Source organism: Urocitellus parryii, chromosome 3 (assembly GCF_045843805.1).
Source record: "Urocitellus parryii isolate mUroPar1 chromosome 3, mUroPar1.hap1, whole genome shotgun sequence".
NCBI classification, from domain to species: Eukaryota; Metazoa; Chordata; class Mammalia; order Rodentia; family Sciuridae; genus Urocitellus; species Urocitellus parryii.
The window spans coordinates 124392027-124417799 of NC_135533.1; the positions used below are offsets into that span (position 1 = coordinate 124392027).

The following is a 25773-nucleotide window of genomic DNA, read 5'->3' on the forward strand; positions in this document are numbered from 1 at the left end:
GATGAGGTCCAGCGTAGCCAGGGCATTGGCAGCTGCCTGGGACACCGCATGAGCTCCTGGGACAGAGACTTGCTCCTCAACACCACCTTCTGGGAGTCTGGACAGCACTTCTCCGGGAGAAGTGAGCACACCCCAAATACACAACCTCTGCAGGTGACCGTCCCAGGAAAAGTCCTCAGAGCCTGGAGCTGCTGTCCATGGCCTGAAACCAGTGAATGTGGTCACCAGAGAACAAGATGCAGGTGTACAGACAGGGTCCAGGTCCATCATTGGTGTTCAGAGGCTGAGTGGGGCATCTGGGGACCATGGAGGAGGGGGACCCTGTGGAGCAGGGGGGATGTGCCCCCTTCCTACAGTGGTTCCCTGACGTCCATGCCAGTCACTACTGGGTCAACTGCCGACTCCCCTAGTCACCTCCCACTGACAGCTGACAGGCTTTGCTGGAGGGGGTGAGGCCCATGGGTTATGAAAAGGATCTACATTTTATAAGTAGATACCCGTCTTTCAAGCATGATGAGTCATTAAACACCAAAACCCGTGAGGAGCAGGCCCATCAGGTCTGTTGGCACAGTTACCCCCACGTCCTGGCTGAGAAATGTGCAGAGTTCACAAACTCTTATTTATTTATTGGGTTCATATTTCATAGAGAGCAGATGAATCATCTACTTCTCTAAATGAGTGCTACCAAGGTCAGAAGGTGAAATGATTCTGTCGCCTCACATTTTAGATCATTCGCTATCACCTTTAAAATAGAAAGGGAATTACAATTCTTTTAATCACCTTGATTTAATTTTCTGCCCAGCAAGAAATGTACGTTTCCCAGAAATATCACTGAGCCCCGGGAAGAAATGTTTGAAAAACTATCATTCCACGAATACATGATATTCTATATCCTAAGAGCTTCAGGCTTCCTGTAAAGGACGTGGTCAGGACTCAAAGGACCTGCAGGCATCAGAAGACATGGAACAAACCCGAGAAGCCAAGACACTCCAGACCCAAGCAGAGTTGGGCAGGAAAGAGGAGGACAAAGAGAGGATACGGAGTCCTCCAGTGGAAGGGTTAAAGTGGGTCTGGGGTCCAGTGTTTTAAAAAGCAGCCCTACCCCACTGGTTTTGTTGAACTCAGTCTGACAATCCAAAGGGGAGAGCTGAGTCACCAAGCCCTGAGCAAAGACCGACCCTGTGGCCTGTCACACAACTTCTAAGACTCATTGACTGTTTCCTCTCCTTTCCAAGCACCCAAGGAGCTAACTGTTAAAGTTTCTCAGTCCAGGTAAGAGAGAGAGAGAGGCAACCCAACTGGCTTAGCAAATCAAGAGGCTGGTTACATCAAAGACAGGCAGCCTGGTGGCTCCAGAGGTCTTGCCCATTAGTAGGGACGCTGCTTCCTCCCTTCCCCTCCCTGCCATCCCCGACATTGAAGGCATCAGACACAGCGACACCCAGGGGAAGAAGGGGACCCGTGACTTAAGTGAACCCACTGAACCAATTGGTGCTGAAGGGAATGGGATTCTTGTTTGACCAAAGGTGACCAGGTCATGATGGGACCCAGATTCTCTGGTGTTCCTTTGAGTGGTGGTCTATGCTCATTTTCTGACAATCAGGGAGTCTTGTAAAGCTCCAATCACAGAGAGTGGTACAAAGGATGCCCATGCCTTCTGAGGCTGGTCTCCAGAAGCCCTCTTGGAATACGTGTTCTGACAGAAGCCAGCGGCCATGCAAGAGGCCACCACATGGGAGAGGTCATGCGCAGGGCTGCCACTGATGTGTGGCCAAGCTCCCAGCCCATGGCCATTGACACCTGCCAGCCATGCGAGTGCGCCATCTTGGAGGTCGCAGCCCCAACCCATGCCTCCACATCCTCGTGCAAGATCCCAAGGGAGACTTGCCCAATGATGCCTCATCCCACCACAGTCTCACTAAAGAGAGGAAGGGAGAGTAGGCAGGTGGGTGAGAGGGCACTTCAGTCTCCTGAGCTTCGGGGTGCTTTGTGAGAGGCATTAGTAATTAGAAAACCAATTCCATCAACTTCTGAGCTGGGTTAGGGATCAAGGTTCCCTGGAGCACATGGAAAGGTACGGAAGAGTAAATATATGAACCCAAACTCAGAAATATAAGATGGGGAATTGCATGCCAGGCAGGCCACCCACAGTGCTTCTTAGGACACTTCAAAATCCAGTCTAACAACCTCCTGGGAATTGAAATGAGCAGACCATGGACGCAGTGGCCGGCGCATCCTAAGGCTGGACAGCCGGCAGTGATTTCTACTATTGGTCTATGTGCGAATGCACCTGAGTCTCCTACACACCTTGCCAAGCAGTTCACGAGTAAAATCTGGACATCTTGTCTACTTCCTTGCTGGTGTAGATGGGGGAACCTGCAGAGAAGGAGATGAATACGCCTCCTTCAGAGCAAAAGCTCCCCATTGAGACCTTTTCCACCAAGCTCTCTCTTCCTCCTTCCCCGTCCTGACCTGCATCCTGCACACGTTGGTCTCCCTAGGTACAACACAGCAGTCTCCCCAACATCAGGATTTTTATCAAAATTATGTCCTGGGGTACTGAACCTTGCTATACCAACCCCTCCCTCTTTCCCTTGGCTTCCTGTAGATGGTCGAAAAGTCAATTTTGCTTCCGGTTCTTCTTCTTGTGCTGAAGTTGCCCCAGATCCTGAGAGGCCCCCACCCAACGCACAGGTGATCAGACACACACCGAATGCCTCCACGTGGTTCCTAACTCACTTGGTTCTGGCCAGACCCAAGCACCAAAGGGCAGCTCTTTACCAAAGATGGCTGCAACGGTCACCCCAGCATGGCTCTGTGATTCCCCTCTGCTTGAGCCTGGGCTGCCTTGGCACCTGGCAGATTCCACATTTGTTCCCTTGGAGCCCTGAATTGCCATCATTAGAGGCCCAGGTACAATGATGGTGAGACCACACAAAGAGGAAAGACGGTAGCGGTCAAAGCTCCCAGGGTGGAGGAGCCTCAGCAACCCAGCCTCCCCACTGAGGGCCAGGCAGCGGGCTGCAGCCGTCCCAGATCCCCACACCTGACCCAGCTAGTGAGGAAGCCCAGGCTATGCCAGGCGCAGGGCAGACTGGGCGAGCCAGAAATCCTGACCACCAAGCAGAGGTTCAGCGAGGCCGTGAGGTCTAGGGTGGAGTGGTAGGTGTCACACCAGCCAATCACCAGCCCCATCTCCGGTCCCCTCCTCCAGCCACCACTGCTTGAGCAGAGGGCCACTCTATCCAGACTCCGGCAATACCTGCTGCTTCTCCAAGGGAGTTGGTGCTTTTCTTTGCTCCACTTCCCCTCTTTCACCTACCCCTTTACTAGAAAGTGAACTGTTACAGTGTCTCACGACTGAATGGAAAGTTTGTGTCACTTGATAAAAATGGAAGGTTACCATATCTGTAAAGAAATGATTATTACCAAAGATAGTGACCCAGAGACAACCAACCGGGCACAACGCACCCTCGGGCAGCATTGCCTAAAGCACTTGGTGACAATGCTCCCTCTTGGCCCTTTGTCAAGCCATTTCTGGTTCCAAGACCTGTTAAATAATTCTTGAAACTTCATGTTTATTCTTTGCACATATCTATCTGGATTTTTTTTTTTGGGGGGGTGGGGTACCAGGAATTAAACCAAGGGTGCTCAACCCTGAGCCACATCCCCAGCCCTTTTTTATTTTGAGATAGGGTTTTGCTAAATTGCTCAGAGCCTGGCTAAGTTACCCAGGCTGGCCTTGAATTTGCGATCCTCCTGCCTCAGGCTCCCTGGAGCTGCTGGGATTACCACCCCGCACTGGCTTATCACTGTATTTTTAAGTGACCTTATTTCTTATCTGAGGAGTCCCCCACCCATCACGGGTAAGTTCCACCAGGTGCCTCATTTTGATCAGTTCTGCCCACTCCTGACTCCCAACGCCTGCAGATTGTGCTTAGTGGGAGCTTCATACATTTTTATTGACCACAGGAATGAATGAGTAAACTAACGACTCATTCAAAGCCCCTAACGAGCCCCAGCCATCAGGGGGACTTGAGACTCTCCTGGGAACCTCATTTTCATAAGTCGATATTGTTTGTGCGCACAGTGAAGCGTTCGCTTCTCCAGGTGTCAGTCAGCAGCATCGAAATACATTTTTGATGGTGTATTTATTTTCTGCCAAGTGACAATAGGTCTTGGGGAGCCCTGAACTGCTGGAAGGTGTTCAGAGGAACAATGTGCTGATTAATCAACCTCTGGAAAAGCGTGACCCTCTCTCCTGCAGAGAGTGGCAGGGGAGACGCATGAATTCCAAATGACAGTGGTCCTTTTGCTAGGAATTAGCAAAGGAGCCCTGGAAATCAAGCCCGGTTTAGTCTCAGGTGCATAGGCTTAGGGGGAAACCCCAGTATTTTCAATATTGCTGCTTCAGCTCTCTGGTCACCTTATAATGTCTTCTTCTAATGCTCAAGGATAGAAAACGGCAGGATCTATACTCAATATTTTCACATTTTCCCAAAGGGCAAGGGTTAACACCTTAGGCAAAGGGCTACATTTTCAGCAGAAGCAAACGGCAGGTAGCCGGGATCCCTGTCCCTGGCCTGTCCATCCACCAGGGTCCACGAAGGAAACACCCCGAACCCATTTCTGTTTTCAAAAAAAATCTTGTTTAACAGCGTCATGAATATTCATGCTGTCGGCTTCCTTCCAGACGGAAACAAGAGAAGGCAAGAGAAACGGGCCAAAGAGGAAAAGCGGTTCACTCCCTCACACAAAGGTTGAAAGGACAGGATTTTATGTTTTCGGGCATGAGTGTCTGTTAAAACAGAAAAGGAAAAGAAGAAGAAGAAACCTCTGGTTAATCACAGCACGGGGTGGGGGGGGGCGGGGGCACCCGCGTCTTCACCCGCTGATCGCGACTTCAGTTCTCTCCTCTTTCTTTTGGAATATTTGTTTTATCTGGGACCCAATCTCTCATTACTTGTGGGCCATTTTTCTGTGGATCTGACTCACTTAGGAAAAGTAGCCTTAGTTGCTAACCATGGATCCCGTTTTATAAGCCGCTTGTATTATTCCCCTGTGCATTTACACACACGTCATGATTAGTACATGGAAGAGGTGGGTCCGAGCAGTGATTAGAACTTGGCACCTTGCCAGTAGTCTGCTTACCCTGTACTGGCCAAACGGTCTCCATCTCAGCTGGAGTTTGCATCGGAATAGCCCCCAAAGACCTGTAGGTCCCCGGGGTGGTGGTCCTGGGAGGGCCACCTTCAGGGGTGGGCCCAGTGAAAGCCAGGTCTCCGGGGGGGTTGGGTCCCAGCTCCTGCTTGTTCTTTCTCTGTTTCTCAGGTGCCAGGAGGTAGGCACTCGGCTCTACCGCCCACTTCTCACCTTCTCACCTAGGCCAGCTGAAGCCTCTGGGACTATGAGCCATGAATCGTCTCCCCCGTATGAGGTGATCATCTCAGGTGTCCTGCCCAGTGAGGAAAAGCTGATCCGAAGCATAGGGCAAAGGGCTGGGGAGGATGGGTAGGGGCACAGGGTCCTTGACTCTAAGGCCTCACTCTTCAGTGTGGCTGCAGCTGTACAAGGAGCTGGTCTCTGCCCCAGTCTGCTTTCCGTCACTCTAACAGTGCCGACGATGACTAACTTATAAAGAGGGAAAGGTCATTCTGGCTCACAGCTGCTGATCAGGTGGACCTTCTGCTTTGGGCCTCTGGTGGGCATGCCTGGTGGCAGGGACAGAGGGTGCATGGCGAAGCAAGCTGTCATGTCATGACCAGGAAGCAGAAGCAGGGAGGAAGACACCCGCATTGCACGGTCCTCTTCAGGGACAAACCCTCTCGATGGGTTCTTCCTCCTAGGTCAGGGGGTCAGAGTTCAAAGTCAGGCCTCAGAATGGTCTGTGTGTACCCCAGTGTGGTAGCCATTAGCTGCCAAAATCAAATTAATCAAAATTGAACAACGTTAAACATTCAGTGCCTCATTGCACCCGACACACATCGGGTATGTGGCAAGTTCTACTCTGTGGGGTGGCGCAGGTTCAGCCCCTGCCCATTGCATGAGGCTCTGTTCCAGAAAACACAGTGTTCCTTCCGCACCATGGAGAGACTTGCGGTAGTTTCTTGAGAAGCTCAGAGTTCACATTCCTCTGTTGGCCTCAAATCTTCCCAGGCATGGTGGACATTACACTAGAAAAATTCTGGAACCTCCTGAGTAATTAAAATTTGATTCCATTTTGCAGTAGGTTGGCCCACTTCTGCTTCTGTGCATCAAGTACACATAATCCCTCCCGACCAAGCATTTCCACAGGGAAACTTCCAGTCACCTCCCGGGAAGCAGCAGCTCTATTGATTCTAATCCTTCTGTATCTGAGAGACACCTGTTCCAGAGTCATCTGAGACTAGGGGATGTCCTGCGGCGTCATTATTTGGCTCGCAGATGGGCGGCGCCATAGGGCATATATAGCAAGGCTCCTCGAGACTTCTCTTCCACATGTTGCACATCGGAAAGCTGCTGTCGCCTCCTCTGTGACGGAATCGAGATAACATCAAACTAGATGAGGTTTTGGCTTGGCTTCCAGCCAAATGGAGACGTCATCCTGATAAACCGTAAACAGACCCAAAGTGCAGACTAATAAGAAGTTATCAGGTCCACTGGCGTCTGGCCGCAGAGTGCGTAACACAATTAACCTAAGGAAGCCAAAGCCTCGGAGCTGACACAGGGAGGAGGAAATAGGAAGGAAAACGCCTCTGGGCAGCAGCCCGGTAACTCCCATGGGCAGGAAGCTGTCTGGGGGCCCCTGTGGGGGTGGACATATGGGGTGGACAGCAGAGCCCCCCCCCCCCAGGCAGCCACTCACGGTCTCTAAACTACTGGAGCAAAAAGAGAATGAAATGGACCAATGTTCAGATCTCCTGATTTTTAAAACAGAAAGCCAGATTTGTACATAAAATATCTTAATTGTTCAAATGCTTTGCAAGCATATCAAAGCCCTCCGGCCCAGACTGCAGCCTGTGTGCTCGGCCACATGTGATAAACCGCAGACCCAGGGGAGCACAGACTCACATGCTCAGGTTACGCCTGGTGGAAGGGACAGAGTGGGCACCTTTCCACCCTTAGCAACGTGACTTGCAGTCTCCTTCTTCCGAGAAGGGGCATCTCTTTCCCCATCCCTGAGCAGGGCTTGGCCTTGGGCCTGCCCAGACCAGAGAAGGTGGCAGAGGCAAGGCAGTGCTAGCCACTGTGCAGGGCCTGGTCACTGCTGTTTTCCTTGGAGCCCCGCATGGCCACCTAGACACCCTGGGCTGGTCTGCTGGTCATGCATGACACACACCTGGAGGCCCCGTCCTGCCAGCCGACAGTCTAGCCCCTCTGGAGCCAGCCTGGTCAGAAGAACAATCCAGTTGAGCACAGCCCAAGTCACAGAGCACAGGATTGCAAGGTTGAGCAGTGGTGTTTCTAAGGTACTAATATTCAGGGTAGTTCTGCAAAAAACCCAGGAGATATGTGACTGGGACCAAAATCCGTGCTCCCAGAACCATTCCCTGGTGACTTGGGAACAGTGAATTTGCTTCAGAGCTTCAGTCTTGCAGTTGGAATCTTCAATGTTTTCCCAAAGCTTGTGTTTTGAAAGCATGACCCACCATCCAGGAAGGTTCAGAGGGGATGCTGTTAGGCAAAGATGAGAATGTAACCTCGTCAAGTGGATTAATCCACTTGATGGATAATGACTTGAAGTGGACTGCTGGATAGTAACTGTAGGCAGGTTGGTATGGTGGAAGGAAGTAGGTCACTGAGGCATGCCCTTGGGATTAATTATGTCTTGCCCCTGGCTCCCCTCTTTCTCTCTCTGCTTATAGGCTGCCATGAGCTGACAGCTTGCCCTCTCCATGTCCTGGCACCAAGATGTCCTGCCTCGCTCAGGCCCATAGCAATGGAGTCAGCCAATGGTGAACTGAGACCTCTGATACCATGAGCCCCAAATAAACTTTCCCTCTTCTACAATGATCTTGTCGGGCATTTTGGTCATAGGGACACAAAAGCTAACACCCTCAGTGTCCACCTTTGTAACCTAAAGACAGTAATAATGGTGACTTCCACTGCCGAGGCCTTTTGTGAGGACTTATTGAGACAGTAATTCCCCCAGGAAGCACAGAGAAAGAACCTGGCATGGATAAATTGTTGTACCTGACCACTTTGTTGACTTTGGGCCAGTCTTTTTTAAAAAAGATCTTTAGTCGATTTCCAAACAAATGCTCTTGATTCCTCCAATTCAATCACTCCAGGCACGTCAACTCAGGAGCTGGGCAGATGTGCTATGGGGGTTACATTAGGATGATTTTAACAAGAAATTGAAGTAACACCATGCACCGGGGATGTGCTGGGTTGAGTCTTGCTTCTGAGAGACACATGTTGCAGTTTTAGGAATTTGGTGAGTTGGCTGGTAACTTGACATTGGCCTTGGTGGGAGCCTCTGCACCAGGGAGCCTGGCACACCTGCAGACAGGGGCTGCCTTCCCTCCCTGGCTGGTTGTTAACTATTTATATACCTCCTCTCCACACCACCCAGCCCACCAGGTGCAGTTCCTTCTTTATGAAACATGGGCTTCAGGACCTCTGTGCCCATTTCCTTCTGAGAGGCACCAAGTTCCTTGGAGGGAAGAGCCTCTCTATTGCCTGAAGTCTTGCGGAGATGGTCTTCAGGAACCCGAGATGGAAAGAGCTACGGATTCCCTTCCCTGCTGCCGTATGGCCCTGGGGGATGTGACCCATATACTTCATCCTCAGAAAGAGAAGGATGTCTGTCCAGCAAGCGGACAGAGGGACTAGGAGGCCATTCCTCCCCCTGCTGCTCTTCCCTGAGCCCTATCGTTCCAGATCTACCCCAGGGACACCAAGCCCCACTCTTGCCCGTCCATGACTCATCTTTTGCTAAGGTCACCTGCATTGTGCCTGTGTCCACCCACCCCCAGAGAGCTCAACAGAGCGGGCTCTCTGATTCCTGCCTAGTTGTGGGAGTCTGAGTCTTCTGGCTCTGGACTACTTGGTAGGGAACAGTGGGACCATCTGTCCCCAGAGACAAAGTATGGAAGTGTCATCAGGCCTTTTAGTTTTAAAAGGGCTGCTTCTTCGGACGCCACCTCTTGAGTGAGGACAGATGGGGCTGAGAGTGCCTGAACTACCCGGCTCTTCTGGAGCACAGGCACCACGCCTGCTAGGAGGAGATCAAAGCCCTCGGGAACAAAGATGGCCTGAGAGCTCAGAGGTGTGCAGAATGAGTATGCTTCAAGTGCTGATTTATATTATGATGACCACTGAATCCGGCTGATACACCCCACTAAATGCCTGTTGAAATGAATGTGATGGGGAGGTGCAGATGCCTTTGGGGAACACAGGGGGGTGTCTGAGGATTTGCAAAGGGTGGTCCTCCTAGTGCGTCCCCAGCGTTGAGTGCTGTCCTCGTTGACCTTGGGATGTGTACTCTTGGCTGGCTCAGGAACTCTTGCCTCTTGGGGGGACCCCTTTGTCTGCAGCGTGCTCACCCCAAGGACCGCCAGATCTCTCTGCTTCCCTTGTGGCTTGGGGTCCACAGCTTCTTAGTTCTGAGACATAAGCTCGGCAAACAGGCGGACTCAAACAGGCGGACAGGCCACTGGGTTAGGGTCTGAGGGCTCTGGATTCAGAAGCGCCCATGGTTTTGCCCTGGCCCAAGGCAGAAGTCTCCAATCAACCTGCTGGAAACGGGACCACCTTGCCCTATCAGGGAAAGCAGGGAATCTTGATCCACACATGGAGCAGGGCCAAGCTCATACAGTTCTCCTCCGCGTCTCCCTTTCCATGTGGGAGGAAAGAGGACCTTGGAAGCAGCTTGGGAGGTGACGGAGATTAATCACCTCTAACTCATCACAATTCAATCACTGTGGTTCTTGGGTGGCTCTGTCATGGTCTCTGCTTCCATGTTCTCTAAGCAGGGGCTGGGCTGTGTGTTGGAAGACAGAATGTTCTAGAAGCCAGGGGAACATTCCAGGAGGGGCTCATTAATCACCACTGACCCCATCAGGCAGTGTTCATTCCTATTCCACACACACTTTAGTGAGTGCTGGAACATGGAGAGAGGCTGTCGCTGGAGGTTTGGAAAACACTCTGAGGGCCCTGGGTGAGCCCTCTATTGAGAAGACCGGGAAGGAGAGGAATCTCGGTGCAGTAGGGGTACATCCAGGAGCCACAGTAGGAGCGGGGACCCCTGCTTCCCTGGGCTCCTGGCCCCTTCCCAGGACACAGGTCACCCCAGCACCAAGAACAGCACCTCAAATGCACGGAGGAGTGCCACATGGCTCATGACACTAGGGAGGGCTCTGCCTTGTGTCTGCTGCAATGGCCGAGGAACAGTGAGGAGCCGGGAGCACATGACCCGGGAGATGAGACAGAGAAAGAGGCCACCCGAGTCTTAGAAATTGCACTCTTCTCTTTTAATCTGTTTGTTCAATTCTGTTTGAATGTGCACACTGCCGCTCTGTTTAAATTAGATGCCAAAATGATAGCAATCTGGAGGGGAGAAAAAAAGTTGTGGGTATGTTTTTATGTAACATTCTCTTTAACTTTTCTTATGCAAAAAAAAAAAAGTCAGCAATTTCCATAGCAACGGGCCCTTCACCTGCTTTTCTAGAGATGGTTCAGGAATTAAGGACTATGCAGCAATGCCTGCCAGGTGACTGGATCTCAGAATTTTGTCTGGGGCTTTTCCAGGTGCAGGTAGCTTTGAACTGATTTTTGAGTAGACTCTAAGTGGCTTCTATTAACTCTATGGAGGGAGACCCTGATAAGGTCTTTAAGCTTCTGTATACTTTTCCAACATTGTCTTTTTAATCCCCTCCCTATCTCTGCAGATTGAAAAACAGAATGTCCTAATGAACTCCTTGGTTCTGACTTAATGCTGTTCTCCCAGTTGTAATCTCAGGAACTGCATCTGGAGAGCAATAGAGGTGGAGGTCGGGGGTCCTGGGCTGTGCCAGGAGGGGCCACCAAGGCTAGCTGGGTCTTTTTTATTTCTTTTATTTTTTTGGTACTGGGGATTGAACTCAGGGGCACTGAACCACTGAGCCACATCCCCAACCCTTTAAAAAAATATTTTATTTAGAGACAGGGTCTTGCTGAGTTGGTTGAGGCCTTGCTAAGTTGCTAAGGCTGGCTTTGAACTTGTGATCCTCCTGCCTCAGCCTCCCAAGCTGCCGGGATTACAGTCAAGTGTCACCATGCCTGGCTTGCTGGGTGTTTTTTCTAAACCAGAAAGACTTCTATTGTCACTGTCACCAGCCAAAGAGGAGTGGAGAACGCTTCCGTCTAAATGAGGCAGCTGCCTGAACGTGCCCCCCTGAAAACCAGAGCCAAGCCAGGGCCACACAGCCGTGGGAGCCTTCCTTCAGCATTCCCTCGAGGCTGTCCCCCCCAGGGCCATGACAGCAGAGTCTGAAAGTGCTCTTACCCTGTGGCGGTCTGTGCCCGCCCTACCCTGAGACACCGGGTGTCTTTGTAGAACATGAAAGCTTCTCCCCATAGTCTCAGCTCTCCTCGCCCCGCCCCGGCATCTGCTCTATGTTAATTAAGTGTGTTGTGGACCTTCCACCTGGAAACAGCTCCTCGGGGAGCCCTCGGGAGTACAAAGGCACAGTGATGACTAGGAGGGAGCACGGAGCAGATAGTCAAGTTTGGAAATCCATACACAGGAGTTCAAAGATGAAAAGCCACACAGGATCAGTTCTAAGACAATGTCACAGAGAGCTGGAGAAGGGAGGCTGGGCTGGTACCTGGCCTCAAGAGAGGACAGGATGAAAGAGGGGAGGGAGCCAAGTCCTGAGTGGCAAGAAGCAGCCCCTACTCTGAAGATAGAGACAATTCAGGCCCAGCCAACAGCAAGTGCCAAGGCCCTGGGGCAGGATGAGCCGTCACACTTGGCCACAGGAAACAGGCAAGGCTTCAACACAAAGAGAACAGGAAAAAGCAGAAACAGGCTTGGGAGGTGACTGCTGCTGTGGGACTGCAGATCTCCACGGCCACAGGCCGTCCTAGAGATACTTCCCCAGATACCAGTATATCCAGGAGCACCTAGAGGCTGATCTAATTGGATTGGGGTATTGTTCAGACATTGACATTTTTCAACACTTTTTTTTTCCCAAACAAGTTTTTTTTTTTTTTTTTTTTTTTTTATTGTTGGTCGTTCAAAACATTACATAGTTCCTCATACATCATATTTCACAGTTTGATTCAAATGAGTTATGAACTCCCAATTTTATCCCGTATACAGATTGCTGTATCACATCAGTTACCCTTCCATTGATTGACATATTGCCTTTCTAGTGTCTGATGTATTCTGCTGTCTGTCCTATTCTCTACTATCCCCCCTCCCCTCCCCTCCCCTCCCCTCCCCTTTTCTCTCTCTACCCCTTCTACTGTAAATCACTTCTTCCATTTGAATTATCTTGTCTTACCCCTCCTTTCCTCTTATATGTCATTTTGTATAACCCTGAGGATCGCCTTCCATTTCCATGCGATTCCCCTTCTCACTCCCTTTCCCTCCCACCTCTCATCCCTGTAAGTTTTTAAAACTAGAAAAGTCAGTATAAAAACTATAGAATAATAGTATGAAAGCCTATCTGATCTCCAAGCAGTTTCACCTTTAAAATTTCGCCACCTACACTTTCACCCTCTCTCTAAATATACACGAAGTGTGCAGGGGGTGGGGAGCTTGGGGAGGGGGCTCTCTTTTTTTGAGCTTCTGGGCCATTTGAAAGTAACAGAGACAAGTTATTTCACTCCTAATGATCCACGTGCATTCCTAAAATCAAGACGCTTCTTCTATAAAGAGAACAACCTAATTGCACCCAAGATATGTCAACAATATCAGTTAATACTGAGTCTATAGTAAGATGTCCTCAACCTCCAGGGCGGGGCCGGGGCGGTGGGCACAGTGTCACATGGTCTCCGGGTGTCCCTTGGGGGTGGTGAAATGATCTGGCTCACAGACATCTGGTGGCTGTAGAGCACTGTGAGTGGACTGCATGCTGCTGAAGACGGTCAATTCTGTGACAGGTGACTTTCCCCCCTAGAAGCACCCCGATTGCCTCAAACATCCCCTTTGTAGCCTATTTAAATCCAGAGTCACACATCACCTTTGCCACAGCTTCGTCAGCTTCTGCTAACTTAGAGTCCCCTCGTCTCTTGTTTTTTAAGGCACTGGTACCTTTGAAGGGTCTGGGCTAAGTTTTCCCGGGAGAAAAGACCCTTTGGGATTTTCCTGATTGGATTCAGGTTGACAGTTTGGGGTGAGGACAGAGGCCACAGGAACGGCAATGGCGTCAGCAGCCTAAGGAACCGTTACCTGGGAGGAGAGCAGGGGACTGACTGCAGGGGAAAGAGAGAGGTGGGGTTGGGTTTCAGCACTTAAGGCAGGTCCCCCTTTCCAGGTGGGCAGACCGAGGCCCAGGAGCCGCCTGAGAGTGAGACGCTGAGCCAGGTGGACTTGGCACGGCTGCATCTGGGTGACACTGGGTGGGGGATGAAGGCAGGAACAGAGGGGTGCATGCGGGGCCTCAGGCCTCTGTCCTTGGAAACATGCCCTCCACCATCTGCAGTTCCACAGCCACTCCTGCTTGGCAGGGAGCTGATGGGTCTGCAGGTGGCTACAGGTGACCTAACACAATCGTTCACTTTTTAATTTTAGGAATATATAGGAATATATATATATATATATATACACATATATATACATATATATATATATATATATATATATATATATATATATATATATATATAAAGTTTCAGCAGTTCTTGGTTAAATATAACTAACGTATGGCTACTGTTGAAGAGGAAATATCTACGTCACAGTGCACGTCTGGTTTACTTGGGCCTCACATTGTGCCTATGCCATGGTACAGCTTGCTCCCAAGCTGCCAGGTAAGCCAGAAGATCAGGCCACGCGGAGCAGGGTCACCTCTGGATGTCCACATAAAGAGCGTAGATGGGGGGCTGGGGTTTGGCTCCTTAGCGGAGTGCTTACCTAGCATGGGTGAGGCACTGAGTTCGATCCTCAGCACCACATAAAGATAAACAAAATGATACCACTAGAAATATTTAAAAGAACGATGAGCGTGGGTGAGAACTTAGCATCTCTGTCTCTGGAGGCCTCTCTGTTCTCTGTAGAATTCCTACTCCCTTATTTCCCCTCTATTTACAAAGAATTGACGTTCCAACATTTAATAGCCGGTTTTTGCCACTTGCTGATAACAGTTCTTTGAAATACGATTGCTTATGATCATGGCTTGTTCTCTATATTACTAGATCTTGAAGTTGTGGACATCACTGGATTTAATTCAATGATAATTTCAAAACCCCAAACAAGGAGTGGATAAAGGCTTACAGACAGGTGCAACAAGTAAGTCCTATTTTGCAACCCAGAACTCATTGTTCAGCTTGAGTTTTGATACACATAAGCAGGAATATTACTTAAAAATAAACAAAACAGAAAACAATGATGAATGTTCAGCTGCCAAGTTGAAGGATTTTCTACATTCTGAAGTATTCTATTTCACTTCTACAGCCTGAAATTTCTCACTCAAGTAAACAGACTCTGCTCCTAAAAATTTATTTTATCTCTCTTTGCTAGAAACAGAAGCAGGTTTTCTCCCTGACAAACTTGTCCCAGGAGAACAAAATAAATGCTTTCCCAAATTGGAGCATAAATCTTCCCTAAATATCAGTGTGTGATAACGAGGATGCAGGAACAATCTCTTAAATTTCCTGAAGTCACAGCCAGGAGCGTGGCCTGGGCCACTCTGACAGCCCATCCGAGTTAGCTGGTCATCAACGTCATCTTTATCTTCTGCACAGCCTTCATCTGCACTGTCCGATCATCACCTGGGGCCCTGGGCCCTGCACTTCCCGCTGTCCCAGGGACTCAGTTACCAGCTCCCTCATCAGGGATGCCTCACAGCAGGTTCTGAACAGTCAGCCTCACCTGGTGTATTACATGTAGAAAGCCTGACCTGCCACAGCCCCCGTCCTGTCCCACACCAGGGAGAGTCCTGCAGGGCCGGAGTCCCCCATGGTGCTTCTGGTGCTCCTTGGGTGTTTCATTGGTAGAAGCCCACAGACCAGCAGGCAGCTCGTTTTTAGCCACAGAGGGAGCAGTTTTCTAGGCCATCCCCTGGCCCAGCCCAGGACACACAGGCAAGAGAAGAGACCTCAGGAGTCAGGCAGCAGCGGGGCCTGGTTTGACGGGACAGAGGGGCAAGCAGTTTGTGGATGTGTGAGTGCAGGGAACTGGGCCTGGCCTGAGGGGCATTAGTGCAGGTGCCCACTGAGTGGGACAGCGTTCTGCAGCAGCTGGCCCTCACGGTCACTGTCACACGAAATCCCCGATGGGCCTTGGCCAGATCTTTTGAAGTTTGAGAGAAATCGGATGCCTCTCTATGTAAAGATCATCTGGTCTTTAAAAAGAAGGATGAGCAAGCAGCTGGGCATCCGTCTTACCTAGCACCAAATTTGGGGAATAGACCTACTATGTGCACCATCTTATAAGGCACAAACCAGAAACTCACTTGGCCAGCCTCCTTTGCTGCCAGCATGAGGTCATGTGATTAGTCTCAGCCAGTTGGCTCCAGCTACATGCAACTGATTTGAAATAGGACAAATGGACGTGCTCTCTGGCAAAAGGGGTAGATTTGGGGTAGGAGATGCACAGCCCTGGCAACCAGAGCAAGGCCTCATGCAGGGGCTGCGACATGTGGTCCTCTCGGGGGAGGCCCCATGGAAGGGTCTGGTCATTACTCCGGGGTCTGAGGTTCTAACTCCAACTCTACTCCTCTTGAAGCCTCAGTCCCCAGCACCCTGTCCTACATGCGTTTCTGTCTAATCCAGCTAGCGCTGATACAGATGTTAACAACTAAGAACCACAGCTAAAGAGACCACGGACTCGTTCGATGTCTGATGGCATTTAGGGACCAAACACAAAGCAATCAGGGGACTGGGCCAGAAGGCAGCTAGTTGTGACTTCTGCGTTACAGCAAGACTCCAACTCTAACTAAAGCCCCAGTGGGAGGATGGAGGGAGAACTCCTGGCCAGGCGGGGTCGTTGCACATGGTGGCTGTTGGAAAGGACAACAGGAGTCTTGGTAGACCATTTGCCTCTCAAACAACACCTCCCACAGAAAGAGAAACCCGAAAGCACTGCTGCTGTGTTTAACATGTCACATCACAGTGCTGCGAAGCCACCAGACTTTCCCTCGAGGGGTGGACAGGAAGTGATCCCTGAAGGGGCACAACGCATGTGACTGTTCCCAAGGCTGCTACAGACCTTATGGGCACTGTTCAAATCCCTCCTGTCCCTTGGCCTGCCTCTCCCTCCCCTCAGACAGCTGTCAAATTCAGTCTCACCCTCTGCTGGTCCCCCACCTTTCCAATCAGTTTCAGAGGGCACGATGGGAGCACAGCTGGGACAGATGCCCAGTCCCCAGATGGCCTTGACCAAGGCGTGCTGGGAACCGGCCTCTGAATCATCGCCTCCTCCTGCCGAGAAAAGACAGGCCCTTCTCCATGGATTTTCTGGAAGCTCCTAGGGTGTGAGGTCTCAATGGAACAACTAGAGACACCCCCAAGCTCCAGCTGAGATTCTTTCCTCGGCTAATGAGTCGAACGGGTACAGATCTCATTCTACAAGTGCAGAGTCTCCCAGGCCCCTGCGCAGAGCTCATTTCTCTTGCAGACCATTATTTCATGAGATGGTGAAACAGTCTTGCTGAGCTAACGGTACCTCCGTGGCCAGCACCGCTCATTCTCCACAGCCAGCCCCGCTTCCTCTGGCCCAAGGGCCCCCAGGGTCGTCTGGGAAGCATGTGCCTAGGCTAAAAGGATGCTCAAGAAGTCACCTGCGGGGGCCACGGAGACACGGAGGCAGACAGTTCCTTCCCAGTCACCACACCACAGTGACGCATTGAAGCGGCTTCACGTGGAAACCTTGGACCGTCTATGAAAAGCTAAGGTCCCAGTGTCAGCTCTCTGGGTGACGTGGGGAAGGGTGTTGGGGCCCGGTCAGTGGAGAATAACCAGCAGGTTTTCCTTATGAGGCACAGCCTCTTGATGGTATCCACTTGCTACTGAACCAGGGTCTCTCTTGCTTTAGATCAAGGGGCCTGGAGAGAGCAAGAGCAAACCTGCTGAGGTTGCACTGTGGACCTCTATCTGGGTGTCCCCAGCTTGGTTATTAAAAAAGGAAATAAAAATGGTGGGGGAAATGTTAAGTATTTCGGAGAGATGGGAAGCAGATTGGCAGGTTCCAGTGACCAGGGGGAGGGGCGGGGGAGGGGCAAGGGAGGAGCGATGTGATGGGAGTGGGGCTTTCTTTGGGACAGTAAAGATATTTGGGGACTAGATAGATGTGGAGGTTACTGTGAGCATATTAAGTGTCATGGGATTTTTCACTTTAAAGTGGCTGATTTCTGTTTATGGCAATTTCACCTGAATTAAAATAAATAAATAAAGGAGAGGCATCAAGAAGGATGTCCCTGGTCCCGGGTCTAAGAGCTCCCAGGATTTGCAAACTTTCCATTCTCTCCAAAGATGATTTTTACCAGCATGTTTTGAGAAAGCCACTCATCAGTTTTTTAATTTAATTTTATTAAAAATAAACAGACACCAAACCCCCGAATCAGTGTTGTGTTACTTGGTTTTCTTCATAGGGCACAAATATCAGTGTTTGGCTCTAAAGAAAAGGAAAATACACTATTCAAAATTCAACAGAAGAGAAATTCAAAGACACTGCATAATACACTGAGTGTTTAGCCAAGACAATAAAGAAGGCCAAAGAAAAACGCTAGGAACAGAGGGCTAAGGGATGGAGGCCGTCCTCAATGAGCTCCGAGTCCAGTCAAACCCAAGGTTGCCTCTGAGCTCCAGATCACATTGAGAAAATGAAAGGAATGGCACCTGGCCACACAGTGTCCCTTGGGTCCTGAGGACACCCGGAAGGCCCAGTGCAGCCAGGGGGATGCCAAGGAAGCCCCTGCCAGGCTTGCGGGCAAGGCCTTCCTTCCTGCAAGGCCGAGCTGTGTTAGGAGACACACTTTCTTTTCCACCTCGGCCCCCGTGCTTCCGGTGTGGACCACTTGCAACTGGGGAGTTGACCTTCATGGTGGTGCTGCCATCTGTGAGCCCTGGGGCCTCCTGGGTAAGGGTGGCGGTGGAGCATGATGGGAAGGTCTCCAGTTCATGGTGGCCTGAGTGGCTGCTCACAGTTAGTGTGCTTGTCAGTCATAGGTTCTCAAAGTGGGGTCCCTGGGCCGGCAGGAGCAGCACTAGGGTGTCAAGACAAAGTCATAGGTCGGGTGGGTCACATTCTGGGATACTGGGATATTAACAGAATTCTGGGGCTGGGCACAGCTCAACCCATAATACCAGGGATCTTATTAGAAAGATGAATCCTCTGACTCAGCCCTAAAGGTCCCGAGTCAGCAACCCTAACAACGAGTCATAAGACCTACAGGTTTGCTGGTGCCCCCTCGAGGAAGAGAACCGCTGCTTTAAGCTACTGTTGCTTAGGTGTGGGTGACTGTAGCAGAAAGCCTTCCAGCTGACACACCCTGGCCCCAGAGGAGCAGCCATATCCCTTGGGGTCAGGGTGAGTGGGACATGGAACCGTGGCACTGAGTCAGATGGCATCTGTGTGCCTCTGAGTTGCTGGCCCAGAACACAGATGGTAAAAGCACCCTCTGCAGCCCATAGAGCCCGGCAGCAGCAGACCACTGCGTGTCTACTTTATTCTCATGCCAAAGCTAGCTTTCTCTTTCACTGACTTCTGTGCCCTTGTCCTGCAGGGACATGTGGGGACTGGGTGAGGACGGGCCTTCTTGCCCTGAGGTCTCCCGGCCACTCAGCTCCACCCCTGTTCCTGCTGAGCCGGGCGCAGGACACTGTGAAATGCTGCCCGCTCCTGGTGTTTTATCAGAGGCAGACAGAAGACCACCATTTCCTTCCTCTCTGATGTCCCGAGCTTCTCAGGGTCCATGTCAGCACTCACGCAGCCTTTCAGGGTCCCTCCAACATCTCACTCCTTCCGAGTCTGATCCTGATCTATTTCTTACTACGCTCTCAGTTTGGGAAAACTTTAATTTATTAGAATAAGAACAAACCTGTTAACAGTTTTATAATTTTTTTTTTTGCAGATTAAAAAAATAAAGATATCCACAGGTCAGCAGAGATAAAATTTTAAGAAGTATATTTGAGCAAACTATGAACCACGAACAGCGTACCCCAAACCAGAAGTCGCTGGGGAGTACTGCCCAAGAGACACCAGGGGACACCAGGGAAGGGCTTTCTTAGGGCAGACAGGGAAATAAAACAAAGAAAATACTCTGTGGATTTCCAGAAAATACTCTGCTGCCTGATTTGGTCTATTCCATTGGAAAGTCCCCAGTTACAGAATCATAGGTTTGTTGGTTACTTTTGGCCTGGTTGGGCTTATTTATTCTGATTTAATATAAGCTTTTACAAAAAGTGGCTCCAGGAAAGTTTTGCTTGTGATTGCAAATCAAGCAAGATGAAGGTTCCTCATGAGATCTCACTGGCTCTGCTGCCCAAGAGCCCTTCAGGACAGTCTCCATTGTAATTGACCTTAAGAAGGGTTTCAGGCTCTTCTTCACCATCTGTGCCTGTACCCACATCAGTATAACACGCTGGCTGTATGGCTCGAATACTGGGGGAAACGATGGTGTACTAAGAAGCACAGTGTGGTGAGATATCATTTATCCTATTGAAACACCCCCCATGTATGGTGGGCTGATGGACAGCCACAGCTACACGTCCATAGTAGGCTTAGTGGGAGTGGGGTGCAGGGGGAGGAAATGGTCTTTTGAACTCTTTGGAGATCGGCAGCCCACGTGTCTGCTGAGGAAAGGTCTGGCTGTGTCTGCATCCCGCCGCACAGCTGAGCATGAATGGGACCTTCCCCTGTCACCCTTTTATGTTGCGGTTGTTAATTAAGAGCATTACAGCTATGCGTAGTAGTCGGGCTCATTCAACAAAGGCACACATGCATGGAGTCTGATTTCCTCCCTATTCTCCCCCCTCCCTTTCCTCCTCTCTTCCCTCCCTCTATTCTCCTTCCCCTACTCATCTCCCTTTGGCTCCTCTACTCATTTTTTGAAGGATAGTTTCTGCATACACATAAAGGTGAGATTCCCCTTGGTATGTTTCTATGTGCACAAAATGTGATTTTGTTAAATTCATTACATATTTCCTCCCCTTTCCCATCCCCTCTTCCCTCCCATCTTCCCTAGAATTTCCTGATATCTGATCCCCTTTTCACTTCCACCTTCTTTCCCCCCAGCTTCCACGTAGGAGAGAAAACATTCGGCCCTTGGCTCTCTGAGTCTGGCTTATTTCACTCAACAGGATGTTCCACAGTTTCATCCATTTGAGGGCAAATTCCATCATTCCATTCTTCTTTATGGCCAAGTGAAGCTCCATCGTGTGTATATGCCGCATTGTCCTTATTTATTTATCTGCTGATGCACACCTAGACTGGTTCCATAACTTGGCTCTTGTGAATTGTGGGGCTATAAACATTGATGTGGCTATATCTGTTTAGATATCTATTTAGATATTTCAATTCTTTTGGAAAAATACCAAAGAGTTGGATAGCTGGGTCATATGGTGATTGCATCCCTAGTTTTTTGAGCAATCTCCAAACTACTTTCCAGAGTTGTTGTGCTAATTTGCAGTCCCAACAATGGATGAGTGTACCCTTTCCCCCCACATCCTCACCATTTGTTGTTATTTGTGTTCTTGATAATTGCCATTCTGACTGAACAGATGAAATCTTAGCATCGCTTTGATTGGCCTTGCCCTGATTGCTAGAGATGCTGGACATCTTTTCATATCTCTGTTGGCCTAATGGGCTGTGTTGGCTGGATTCAGTCTTGAGCTCTTCCATCTCAGAAACATCAACACTGGTCCATCAATTGTGAGAGCCAGGCATTTGGCCGAGCACCTGGTCCAGGAAAGATTCATTAACAGCTAATGAAATGAAGTCAACTGACTTGTCAAGGATGGGTTCCATCTTTGCACATTCCTCTCTGATTTATCGCAGCCTTTTTCTTATTGTTCTTTTCTCTTTAAAGTAGGGACATTAAGACACGCTTCTTATAAAGTTTAGATGAACCAGATGTGGTCCTTGTTCTTTGGTAAACACGAAATTGGCCTTGATTTCGATGACGCATGGCCATTATCTGCAGCCAACATCTGGGAAAGAGCATTTCAAAGAAACAGAGCCCCTTGCACTGCTGAGCAGAGCTGTCTTGCACATCCCCGACAGCTCTTATCACATGCACAGGGTACATCTGTGACTCACTGAGACTCTCATGGTGAGACTGAGAAGAAATTGGTTATGACCCCTAGTTGTAGGAACCTACATGGCGAGAAGCCATTTGTTCCCCTCAGAGTTTTTCCAAGTCAGAACTGTTAATTGGCATTTAAGGCTGGAATATTCTTTGTTGGGGGAGGCAGAGAGGCTGTCTTGTGGATTGTAGGGCACCTCCTCCCACACATAGCCTCCACCCACTGGAAACTGGTAGCAACTTCCTCCCAATTTAGACAACCAAAATCATTCCAGACATTGTCACAGATCTCTGCCCAAGTGCAGGTAAAACTACTCCCTGGTTGAGAATCTCAGCTGACCTCAACAAACACAGTGGCTTCCCTCCTCCCAGAAACTGTTGAGGCTCTATACCAACTAGAGGTCACCAGCTAGCAGACTCCCAGTCCCTCTCACAGCTCTCAGTCAGGAGCAAGTATAGTGGAGCCTCTGTGACTTTGAGAAGAAATATGCATGTTAATAAAATGTGGGAATAAAAATGTTAATATTTATTCATGTTTAATGTGTGCCAAGCATAAGTTAAAATTCTATTTCAGTTAAATCTCACAGTATCCCTGTACATAGGGGCTATTCTCTGCATACAGAAAGTGAGCACAGAGAGGGGCTCAGGCACCAGTCAGGTTGCACATCTGGAAACCTGTGGTGCTGGCTTTGAACCTGACCATCTGCATGTGCTGTGCTGCAGCTGGGTGGATGGATGTCACTTCTATTTGCTGCCCAGTGCACAAATCCTCCTCCTGCTAGCAGCTGTACTTCAGTTTTCTCTTTCCCAATGACCCCATATACACTTGTGGTCAACATGTTTTGGTGAGATCGATTCACCACTTCCAGCTCCAAGAGTAGCCTGGTGAATTAGCAAGCTTACATCAGCCAGTCACGGTAAATGGGTAAATGGATGAGATGTGGGGGTGTGGCCCCAACCAGGCCAAGGCAACTCAATTACAGGACATTTACTGGACTTATTATAGAAGAGAAGGTCTACTTATCTCAGCACAGCCACCGGAGTCATCTTGCAGAGCTGGTGAAATACGTACAAGAGGGAGGTGAAGGATGGAGACCTCAGAGCCCAGGGGTGTCAGTCCAGCCCAGGGACACTGATGCCTGAATCCCCTGGCCTTTCAGTCTTGGGGGAAACCTCCGTTTTAGTTCAATCAGACTCTGTTTGTGTGTGTGTGTTTTTTTGGCAGTGCTGGGGATGGAACCCCAGGCCTCATGTGTGCTAGGCGAGGGCTTGACTGCTGGGCTGTCCTCCCAGCCCCACCTTTCTGTTTTAGGTTAGCTTAAGTTGCAACTGGCACATTCCTCAATGCTCAGAGGCTGTCTGTGCATCTGTAGAGCAGCTGCCGGGAGGATCGCTGGGCTTTTCATGAGAGGACGACCTGGCCGCATTGCACTAACATTGCCTGGGAGCTCGGAAGAGTTGTCCAGCTCCAGTCTCCAAAGGAGCCGACTGTGCCTCTCAGGACCCACAGATTCCGTCCTGGCTGTCATGGGCTGGAGCAGAGGGGAGGCCCACATGCTGCTTTAGCCTGGAGTGAGTTCTATTTTTAAAGGTCTTTCTGTAAATCACCTCAGAAAAGCAAGTGCATGGTGACTCGCGGTACCAAGGGTGGGTGTCACAGAGAAAGGTGAGACACGGTCCCCATCTCCCTGCACACTGTCCTCAGGGGCATTGCCCATGGAGTGGCAGCTGCTTCAGGTACCAGAACCCTGTCCCTTTCTAGCCGGGGTTCTCCAGGTGAGATGGCAGAGGAGGAAGGTCCTGGCTAGGGTGCTAAGAGGGCAGAGCCAGGCTGGAGAACAGGGGCTTCACCTGGGACTGCCCCACGCACAAAGGGACTGGCAAAAGGAACCCAGCCCTGGGGGCAGCGAGGCGGCCAGACAGGGGACAGCCCATGTGGCTGAGATCCACAGCTGTCCCCATCCTCCCTGACTCCACATTCTCCTCCTGCCCCCATGAGGTCTCCACATTCAGGCCTTTCCAAAACAAGTTCATGGTGCCTCTAGAGTAGACTGGAGCAGGCGGGTCCTGGGGAAAACTAAGAACTGATATACAACATGGTCCATGTCACCAAGAGCCTGGGAACAGGCTGGACCAGCAAGGGGCTACAAGGGCCGATCTTCAACAAAGTGGGTACAATCTGATGGCTCTCGAACCAGGAGTGCTTCTCATCTTTAGCCAAGAGCCCATTTCAGCTAATAAGGAGGTTCCAAGACATTGAGAATTCAAATGTCCCATATCCAGGAACTCCTGAGCGGTAATACCATGTCACATACAGGACATGTCCTCAATGCTGAGCTACACCAGGATACTTGCACGTGGCATGCTCTTTCCGCAGTCCTTACTCTCCTGAGACTGCTCCCCTCTCCAAAAACCTCCCAGTGGAGAGACTGGGTCACAGGTCCACTTACACAAGCATTAAACCGTGTGCCCTGGAGGAGCCTGTGGTTTGGGGAACTGGAGAATGAAGCGACTTTTAAGTGGTTTAAGGAATGTGGAACAAAGGGCCGGGGGCGGGGGCTCTGGTTCCCCTCTCCTTTCACAGAGCTGGAGTTGATTTCGTGTTCCCATGTTTCCCACAACAGTCCAGCCGCTCTCTGGTGGCGCGGCGAGGCCGCTGCCTGGCAACCCAGATGTGCTGCGGGTTGCTTGGGGAGGGGCCAGGGCCGCGGCAGGAAACGCTATTTCTCTGCTTCTTCCCAAGCAGAAAGAAAAATTATTCCTTTCCTCTTTTCCAGAACACATTTACAATGACAAGCCATGGGAGATGGACGTGAGGGCTTCCTTAAGTGGCCTGCAGCCGGGGAAAGACTTTAAGACTGAGTGTGGGAAAACAAGTTTTCTAGAGTTTTTTGAGTTTGCTCCAAATTTGTAGCCAATGCGAACTTGACTGTGTTTTAGGGTCGCCTCCTCCTGACGATGAGTCTGGGAAGAGGCCAGACCATCCTTGATCCCGCAGACTGATGTCCAGTGGAAATGAAAGGCCAGCAATTACCTGGGGCGATCCAGGTATCCAGAGAACGCCTTTGCCAGGGTTTTCACATCCTCAGACATTAAAGCAGCCGGAGAAAAACTGACTTGCTGAAGCTAAATTATAACAGTGTGGACACAGGCCCTGCTTAGTAAGGAAAGCAGTAGTCCTGAGAGCACCTGTCTAGACTCAGGCTGGAGGTGAAGGCTCGAGCTCCCCTTTGTAGCCGGGCCCTGCTGCAGTCCTGCCAAGGGCACACAGCTTTCAGAAGAGCCAGGCGAGGCTGCACTTCAGGGGACGCATCTCCTCCAGAGGTGCTGAGCACTCCTCCTGCCTCTCACCCAGGTGGGGCCTAAGAATGTGACCTATTTGCAAACAGGATCTTTATAATTAGTTAAGGATCTCAAAACAGCACCCTTCTGGATTAGAGTGAGCCCTAAATACAGTGATGGCTGTCCTTACATGAGAAAAGATGGGGGTCTGGGCCACAGACATGTATGAACACAGAGGTGGGTACTGAAGGTGTAGCCACGTGGAGGCTCACCCGTGGCTCAGAAACTAGAAGCAGAAAGAAGGACTCCTATCCTTGGAAGGAGTGTGGCCTGGCCAGCACCTTGATTTTCAACTTCTGACCTCCAGAACTTTGAGGAAAGGAAGTTCTGTAGCTTCAAGCCACCAAGTTTGGAGTTATTTGTTATAGCAGCAGCAGGGAACTGATACATACTTCTGCTCTCAGCCATAACTGGTGCAGGAGATGTCTGGCAGCCTACAGAGAAGGTGGGTCTGCCTGGGCAGCTGAAATATGATTCTGATGTTCATACATAAAAGTGAAAAGACTGTAGTTACAAGCCCACACTTCCTGCTTCTCTTTAAAAACCACTGAATCTGATTGCTGTGGTCTTACCAGCCTGCACACCAACAGTCGCTGGGAGTAGGTGAGTATTTGCCTCTCCAGAAATGGCATGCGAGCTCCTGCTTGCTGTGGCCCCTGGCCATTTCAGCTCCTAGTGTCCATGGTGCCACGTGCACTAAAGCCTGGCCACCAGGAGAAGGTGAGGCGTTGGGCTTAGAGCTGCGTTGCGTACTGGAGAATCAGTGCCATTGTCACCACCATCTGATTCAGGACATCCTCAGCACCTCAGAAAGAACCTCCGAGGCCATCAGCAGTCACTCCCCACTCCCCTGACCCCTGTTCTGGCAAAGGCCTACCTCCAGTGTCCATGGATCTGCCCATTCTAGGTTTCTTATGAGTAGGATTGTGCTACATGTGGGCTTCTTGGACTGGCTTCTGTCACCCTGTGTCACCTCTCCCAGTCCTGCATGCTGTAGTGGGTTTCATTCTTCTTAAACCTGAATCACTTTCTGCTTGATGGCAGCAGCCTCTTTAGTTGC

General features: G+C 50.3%; 1 protein-coding gene and 1 pseudogene across 1 annotated transcript in view; one reads left to right on the plus strand and one right to left on the minus strand.

The window, feature by feature from the left end:
- Positions 1-25773, minus strand: part of Tmem132c (transmembrane protein 132C) — a 190287-nt gene that overhangs the window by 140330 nt on the left and 24184 nt on the right. The gene's annotated exons all lie outside the window — the stretch shown is intronic.
- On the plus strand, positions 14345-14485 carry LOC113196263 (small nucleolar RNA SNORA40; annotated as a pseudogene).